This window comes from Falco rusticolus, chromosome 6 (genome assembly GCF_015220075.1).
Source record: "Falco rusticolus isolate bFalRus1 chromosome 6, bFalRus1.pri, whole genome shotgun sequence".
Lineage (NCBI taxonomy): Eukaryota > Metazoa > Chordata > Aves > Falconiformes > Falconidae > Falco > Falco rusticolus.
The window spans coordinates 74,854,568-74,864,116 of NC_051192.1; positions in this window are offsets into that span (position 1 = coordinate 74,854,568).

A 9,549-nucleotide genomic window follows, 5' to 3' on the forward strand; every position below is an offset into this window, starting at 1 on the left:
ACTTGATACTGTGCTGCTTAATAATCCATTTCTTCATGTTCCCATTTCCACTTGTAACATTGCTGTAGGAAAAAAATATTCTTATGATTCTGTTCCAAACAGGCTCACTTGAACAATTTGACCTTACTAAAAAAAAAAAAAAAAAAAAGCTATACAGTTATTAGTAGTACTTTAAGTTTTACAAGTCAGCAAGAGGCACTGTGAAGTTAAATCTCAGACTAATTTCTTCTATTACTCAAGAATCTTTACAATAAAAACCTTTCCTGTTTTCGAGACTCTTGGAGGCGCACTTGTAGCCACCAGATAAACTAAGATGGATACAAATGTGAACGCCATCAGATGTGTGAGTCTTCTCCTTTAATCTCTGAAATGATACCAGTAAAAATACCAAAATACCAAACTGCATCATCATTCCATTAGATCTCACACCTAAGAAATTATTCTTATGGGAGCTTTGGGGAAAATTTTGTTGCTGCAGACATTGTATGCAGTACTCTGATATTTGCTGGACAAGCATCTTCATGTTTTGTCAGGTTGCACAGAACTGCTGGGATAGTCATCTACTTAATGAGACAAAATTAAGCTGGTGAACAAATTTGACTGTCAGCTTGGATGTGTGTTGTTTAGACTTTCCTAGTCAGATTTATTAAATGTTATTATCAAAGTATTTCTTTTCCTTAAAATAAGATATGTTGTGACAGAAGCAAGCTATATGGACCTTCCTTCTATTTATTTTGTTCTCAGTCTATGGGCATATATCCTGTGTGTGGCTCTGTAAGGAGAATCTGTCTAACCTAATTTTTAAAATAAATTATGTGTATGATGTATGGGGAAACTATATTGTGATGAATCCAGCAGCCTGAGAGGTAAGGCTACCACAGCTCCATGCTGTAGATCCAACAGTAGCAAGGCTGAGCACATATAACCAGGAGGCACATGCATGCAGAGCACACATATAGATCACATATAGACTCCTGGGACAGCCCTGGAAGGAGTCTGGACAACGTCCCTTCCTCTCAGTCATTAATTTGGGTTCCCACCTGCCTAGGGACTCTGTGCTCCTCTGGGATTGTGAAGATGGGCTTGTGATCAGCTGATGGCTTCTGGGATGGTCCTGGGAGAACCCATTACAGGGTATTATTTGGACTCTGCTCCATGTGCCATTGCTTCTCTGTGTTCCTTTGTGGTTATACAGATGAGCTTTTGTCACATAACATACAGGTGCTGGTACTCACGCAAACTAATTTTGTGACTAATCAACCTCAGGAAGTGCCACACTGAGGACATGTGGAAGGACAGAAAATCTTAGAAAAGTTTTCCTTTGGGATTATATTTGCTCCCAGGAGTTTTTAGATACAGGTTAACTAAACTTCTGCCATGAGTTTGCCAGCGGCAGTCCTGGGATAAACAAGTCAATGTTTCAATGCCTCTCTCAATGTAATTTCTACAACTTCACGATCCTAAGAGCACTCATGTGCACCCAGAGAGACACAGCATCCTCTTCTATCACAGAAGAACAATAGATGACCTCTGTCTTTTCCCAAGATTTGTGGCTTCAAACAGCAGGTAAAATGTAAGACAGGTACCGTGTGATAATCCAGCAAGTTTCAACAAAACCAAACAGTTTTTGCTTTGCATGCTGCTGCTTTTAAAGATGCACAACACAGTACATAAATGGATAACTTATCTTGTACAAGCCATATGAGCTGCATGGTTTCTTCTGACAGGATCAATGGAAAGACCTCTTCCCATGCTGTCAGGAGAAGGTGGTGGTAACATACAGTTCTGTTCATTAATGCAGCAAATGGGTAGTGCAGACTTTTCAGCCATATACTTCCCTCTGAGAGAGCAATCCAGATCCACAAAAACAAGCTGCTGACACTTTGTGGATTCTCAAGGCTTAATGAAAACGATTCAAAATGATATTAGCATTTTTCTGACCATTCCACACAGCTGCTTCTGAAATCAGCACTAAGCATTTGGCTTGAGTGGTGCAACAAGAACAATGCCAACACAGAGATGTTGCTGGCATCCAAAATGTTTGACATAGCGGTGGCTACCCATAGGTTCCAAGAAATTACCTGTATGGTTTCTAGTTTTTAAAAATACATTAATCCCTTTTCCTCCTACATAAGAAAGAAATCACTTTGATCAGTTAGATCGGTTGAAACAGAGCAAGGTCTTAAAGGATTAGTCAGGATGGGTTTGGTACCATACTCTGGGTAATGCTCTGTTTATGTTGAGATATAACAGAGATGACATGGCCTGTTCTGTTCCGCTGACGGTACTAAAGTAAGAGACAGGAGGATTGTACTCTGAGCAATCTAGCAGTCATAAATGAAGATAAGGTGGGCGTTTGAAGGAGATGAGAAGGCCATGAGTCAGAAGGTTTTGCAAGCTCTGGAAACAAATTCAAGCAAGGAAGAAGATTGAGCAGCCCTCAAAGGTGAGGCTGAAGATTGAGTGACTACCCAAAAGTCTCCCCAGAAGATGATTCTAGAAGACTCCACCTCACGCCACCTAAACACTGCCTATTATGAATATGATTATTAGATGTCAAAATTAAGTGAATATGTATGTAAAGATGTTGTAACCTCTCATGAAAACTGTATAAATTACCTGACTTTTCACTGAAAACTTTGGAGCTAGTTTGTCCGGAGTGAACCGGCTAGTCTCCCCAATGTTGCACAAAATAAATATGTTTGCTGTTTAAGGACAAAATTAATCTCTGAGCAGTTACTCTGTGCCATTTTGGCATCACAGTTGATACTACAAGTGACTTAGACTGGGCCCTGATCCAAATGACAGGCTACCCTACCATTCCAAGGGTCAAGCAGAGAGTTAAGGGGATGAAAGTAGCATTTCAGCCGCAAGGCAACACTCATGGGACAGAGCAAGAAGCTTTGGGCTTCTCGGATCCAGCAGGATTCAGCTGAGTAGATGGATAACTGCTGTCTGCCAGAAGCCATTGTAATGCCTGTCTTTATTGGTTCTTCCTTGAGTTTGGTGGATCACACTGGTCCTATAGCATGCAATGTCTTTTCCAAGGTTTAGAGTCAGACCCTTTTTAAAATGACAGATTAATTCATCATTTACATTTAAGGGAACACCAGAGAAGCCAATTAATAAACTGAGTAACCGTTGGTCTCTGTGTGGCTTCTATAACTAGTATTTGTGTTTCAATGCAGTGACATTATTTGACAGTACTGGTCATGTGTACTTCAAGGTCAAAAACATGCTCTGAGTAGGGAAGCTCCATCAAGATACTGAACTTCCCAAAGCTTTGTAAACTGTCTCCAAACTAACTTCCACTTGGAAACTGGCTCTAGATATCATCCTTCCCACCCATTTCTTTACTGGTTGGCCACATGCCAGGTATTCAGTTGGGTAAAGGATGAACTCATTTGCCTGAAGCAGCCATAAGATCTCTCTTTGTTTTCTTTTGCTTTCCTATGATCAACATCAGCTTTTCTTTCTCATTCTGCTGTTTTTATGGATGCCTGTTCATCTGCACAAATTTTCCGTTTCCCCTTCCAACACCCAGCACACCGGACTTATAGTGCAAACACTTCTGTAAGCATATATCCTTAAGAGCACTCTCTTAAGCTTTCAGTGAAAATATTAGGAAAAGAAAATGTTAGTGACTATGATCTGAAGCTTCTCATCAGAACAAAACTAAAGTAAATTTTAAACTGATGTGTTCACAGAGTTTCTTGCAAATACAGTTTTGGCAGTGTCTCCTAAAGATTTCACTGAATGACAAAGCATTCCCAAAAGAGAACTGAAACTTTCAGCTTTTTACTTAATGAATGCATATGCTGCTAAGGCAACCTACAGAGCCCCAGGATTAGTTCATCCTTACCATCAAGTGAGGTCAGCAAGTCAGGAGTGATGGAGCATCGTGCAGAATACCTACACTAAAGAGAACATCTCACTGTCCTTCAATGTTTAAAATTCTTCTGTTAATATATCTGTGTGTTGCACAGCCACGTTTCCAAGCAGCATTGTAAGCATCCCAAAGGTGGCACAAATTTGAATCAGCAAAAAGTGGCCACATCCCATGTACATCCTCAAAGGCAAAGTGATTTGCTATTTTCCCCCATACCATTACAGCAGTAATGATAATAGCCCAAATAAAGCAAGGTGCTTGATGGGCCTTGCTGTATCTTAGTGCTTTATCATACATTACATGGGAGCTTAATGGTGAACTCTATTGTGGATCTCCATGATTTATCGCATAATACAGAGAAGCTTAGCATGTAATTCTGTTGTAAATTTATATTGATTTGCTGTACAATATACAGATTCTTATAGGGTAGCTTCATTGTGAGACTCTTCTTACTCACTTCCAGTGTCATGCAGCTGTAACTGTAACTTCAGCATGAAACGCTGATTTACTATGGGGCACAGAAGATTTCACTGTGCAGCTCTGCTGTGACCCTCTAATGATGTGCTCACTGAGTCCTGCTGGAGAATAGGCTGAACTTTAACAACCCATGGATGCTGCTATGTGGTAAAGAATACCTGCAACCAATGAAATATCTAAATACAAAAAGCAGGCTCCGGAACACAGAATTTTGATTAAAACACATTTGCTGCTAATCTGGCCACTAATAAGGTGTCATACAGAAAAGATCATTTTCTCTAAGACATCTAATGCCCAGGCATAGACAGTATACTGTGTGCGCCTCGTATCTCCCAGTTTTCAAGGCCTTCAGGCTTTTCCACATTTCCCACAAGAATTGTAGTATTACTAACACTACACATCATTATGTCCTCTCCAAAAATTCCAAGATTTTTAGTTAATGCACTGTCTTTCCCCTGCGGTTGTCTTGGGCCAAGGGCACAAGTATTCCAATAGCTGTTTGTGGTGGGTTGGCTGTGGCCAGCAACTGAGCACCCACGCGGTTGCTCGCTCACCCACCCTTCCATCAGATGAGGGAGAGAACTGGAAGAGCAAACATGAGAAAAACTTGTGAGTCAAGATAAAGACAGTTTAACAAGCGAAGGAAAGAGGAAAAAAGCCCCAAGTAATGTAAAGGCAATTTCTCACTGCCTCACACAAGCAGATCAATGTGCAGCCAGTCTCCCAGCAGTGGCTACTTGAGAAAGACTACCTCTCAGATTTATTGCTGAGCACAGCGTCATATTGTACATGATATCCCTTTGGTCACTTAGGGTCAGCTGTCCCAGCTCTGTCCTCTCCCAGCTTCTTGTCCAGCCCAACTCACTTGCTGGTGAGGTAGGGTTAGAAACAGATAAATCCCCTGATGCTGTGTAAGAAAAACATAGGTGTGTTACCAACACCGGTTTAGTCACAAATCCAAAACACAGCACCAAATGGGCTGCTATGAAGAACAGAACTTAAACAATACCGCACAGAAAAGGATATAATATTTTATTTGCCCTTTGGAGACACCTATCTCTTGCCACTGAGCAGGCAGGGGCCCTATGGGAGCTAAGATCCTAAATAAGGTACACCAGTTAAGTGCCTAAAATTCAGTAGGGTGAGTCTGTGCCAAATAGCTTTGAATGTAACTTAGTATTCTACAGAAAGACGATGCAGAGTGTGTACGTTAAAAAACAATGTCGTGTATTAACTGCAGGTCTGTGGTGGCAAGTGGTGGTGGCGGGTTTCACCTCAGGTATACTGTAGCCTTACAAGTCAAACAAACCAAAAGGAATGAAAAACCAAGGACATCACATTTACCAGGGTGGAATATCATAACCAGTCGAGACAGCAGAAAGCACTAATTTGTGGATGTTGTTACGACAGGAGCTTAGTGTCAGCAAAGAAATCAAAAGCATTGTTAAAATACAGATTAAGTTGAACTACTGTTGTTGCATATGTTCAATCAAAGAAAATTGCTCTGTAGTTACAGACTCACTCATTCTTCATCCAGAGGCTGGTCTCCTGACCACTGTTTTTCTGGGTTTTTTCTCAGGTGATGAATAAGAGCTTGCAGAAAGGACTCTCACCTGCTCAGCCCTATCGCCTCTTTCTCCCTCTGCTCAAGACTAATATACATGTTTAGTGGAATTGCTTGTAAATAGCTCCTCTCTTCTTTACTTCCTTCCTGCCATACCCTGGCACCACGTTTGTCTGTTTTCCACAGGTGTATTAAAATGCTTTAAAACAGCAGAGTTTCAGAGCAGCTAAGTTAATGCTCTGCAACAACCTTAACAGGATCAGTTTTTATTCCAAGCACTTGAAGAATTTTCAACATAGTTGAGTTCTTCAACTAAAAAAAAATCATGAAGATGTTGCAAAGAAAGTGTTGGAGAAGAAGTATTGTTAAGGCTTCAATACTGTAACTTAGCAAAGAGATTTAAAATGTGGAAAACGTGAGTTGTAGAAGCAAACTTGCAGAGCAAAGCCGTGTATACACGTATGGAGTCAGAATCACTTAAAAATGCCTATGCCACGTACTGACTGATATTCAGAATGTGTAGCTAAATTCCAATAATTTAGAGTCTAGGTAGAGTTAGGTTTCTGTTCAGAAATAGAAATGTGGCTGGAATAGGCATGTCTAGGGTGCATTCATTCGCTATGTATTCATTATTTTCCTCTAACAGACAGGAAAAAATTGTTTGGAAATGAAGGGAATCAGTATACATAAAATGGCAGTCCTTGTAAGCAAGTAGACTTCCCAAAGTATTTTAATAAGATGCAAGTATGAACAAACTTCCAGCAAGGGCCTTCGTTAAGCTACAAATACTGAATACTGCCATTAAATTTGTACTTCTGTTGCAATGCTGTTAAAGAATACATAAAGATGATACACATACCCACCCACATGAATATAGTCATACACCTTTTACTAGATCATTTATACAGTGTTATGAAGAAATAAAATCATATTTTGAGTCTGATAGCACATCCTTTACTGAAAAGGCTATGTAAATTCAACAATTAACCAAGCTTAATTAAACAAGTGACAGGTATGCATTAGCTTTCAGCTGCCATACTACTTTTTTTAAAAAAATATAATATATATATATATATAAAATACAGATATATTTTAATGCAGCATTTTTCAGCTCAAAATGAGAGCTTGAGAGCCCCGAGGAAAGTTGCGCAGTCCACTGCTGCCCTCTGGCTGGAGCCTGAGAGAAGGAAGCCTGAACATTCCCCGTGTGCACAGTGTCGGCAGCTTGACATGCTGGAGAAATGTTAGTCAATAAATCAAATTCTCTTTTCATATATCACAAAATCTGAAGCCTAGTTAGAAGCATGGCATTTCCAAATTCAAAATAAGTTACTGTATCGAGGGTTCCGTAGATGTTGTGCTATTTTCTGACACTGTATCACAAAATATAACCAGATATGATGTGTAAAAAGGGGTGTGAGATATTTTCATTGTTCGTTGCGCAACATAAAATTTACCTGAGCAATGGCAGTATAGTGTTGCACTGTCTTTTCACTGTGTTCCTATTATTTCATTACATGGTGTGTCTAATTGTAGGTAAGCCAGATGTTCCGACTGCTTTGCTAGTACATATCTTCTGGTCTACCTTACTCCCTGCATACACACATTATTAACAGAATTCCCCACTAAAAAAAAATGTGATTTAACTATTTTTTGATCTTCTAAAATAGATTAAGTATTTTTCTTTCCTATAAACTCAACGAGCACAGTCTGTCTGTTCCACAGTCACACAGCAACGTGATCCCAGCAAACAAGAAAAATGGGCCAGCTTATTGTATCAGCAAACATTATGTATCTAATGGTGTACTACCTTAGTACATCATAAATTACACTTCAGTGTGTCCCTTATTAATACCCTGCCGCTTTCCACAGATACCTACCTGGTACCAGTTTCATTCTTCTTAACACTATGAAGTTTTCCAGACTGTCTAGTCTAAATATTCTTTGATATAAATCTAATACTCTGTTCTAACAGGAATGGACAGGAAGGAAAGATAATACTCTGCTACTTAGCTACATCTTTTACATACCTGAAAACCATGATTAACACCTATACATTGTCTCCTCTTTCTAAGCTAAACAAAGTCATTCTGTTCTTCCTAGTAAATAGGTCCTACCTGGACTTAGAACCATCTGCTTTTGTTCTCACTGGATTTTCTCTAATTAATCTACATGTGTTTAAAGTGTGCCACTTTATAATAAAATTCTGAGAAGAGTTTAATTGAGCAAAAGGATCAGTTTCTGGTTCTTGCAAGCTCTACCCTTGTTTATATTTCCTGATCTGCTGCTGCTTGGAAATTGCTGAGCCAGTGAAATGACTGCCCAGGCTTCTCTCTCAACAAACCATACTTGGGCAATTCACACCCCCGTCTTAATTAGTATCTTGCACTTACCCTTATTCAAGTACACTTTTTTTTTTCTCCAGAATATTTTCCAATGTGTTGAAATCACTTTTTCTTTTTACCTTGTCCTTTGACATTAGTGGAGAAAATATCACAAGTTTGGTATTTTAGAAAACAGTAAGCCTGTTCTGTTTCATTAGCCAGATGATCAGGGAAAACAATGAACACTGGACTCCAGGACAGATCCCTGTCAAATCCTATTCTATACCTAATTCCATTTTTGACAGGAAAATCTTTTATAATTATCTATTTCTCTTTTCAGATTATTCTATAAAATTTAACTAATTTGCTGCTCCACTGAAATTATACACTGCGTTATCTTTATTTGCTACTAGTTTTGGATCAAATGTTTTAATTAATAAATAACTTTGAAAAATATCACCTAAATTTACCATCTCCTTCTCTGGGATACACTTTCTGTGGAAAAACTCCCACTGCACATTGTAAACAAGACTAAGTTTCCTTTTCAGTGAAAAGATTTGCTGACTTACAGTAATGATGCAAATGCTACATAGGTTATACAGCTTATGCAATATGGAATAGCCTTCCATAAAAGTCTATATACCCTAGTTGTTAATTACAAAAATGTTTTCTAACTTTTCCCTGTTAAAAAAAGAATAAAATCCTTTCACTATTTTGAGGGAATGTTTATTTAATGATTATTAATGGTATTGATCAAAAAGCTTAGCTAGGCCTAGCAACTTTATTTATCTGCATATCTGCAATCAAAATTGCAAACTACCATAATGCCTTTACCATGCTGGCATTGCAAAAGCCACCTCTTGTAAGTTAGGATTGGATTTATAGCGATGTTCCTTGTAATTCTTCTGTATGTTGTGGAACCAAGGCCCAGCAAGGACAAACATGTAGAAAAAGCAATCACATCATAGCACAATGTCAAAAGTAGTACTATCTTCTCAACAAAGATATAAATTTATAGTCTGCTTAAAGCTGAAAGGATTAAAAGATGCTTTATTAATATCAGAAAAATTCTTATATAAGGTTTCTAACATCTGACACACAGCATCCTAGAAAGTCAGCAGGAGCTAATGTAAAACTACAGATTCAAATGCCTTTTTTCTTTTATCTTTTTTTTTTTAATTTATAACACTGCACAAGTTAAGTTAGCTTATCAAAACTAGTCATGCTCAAGACTTTGATCTTGGACCTGTAGAACAGTGAAGAGTATTTTCAGACAACACGTCAAGATGAAATGT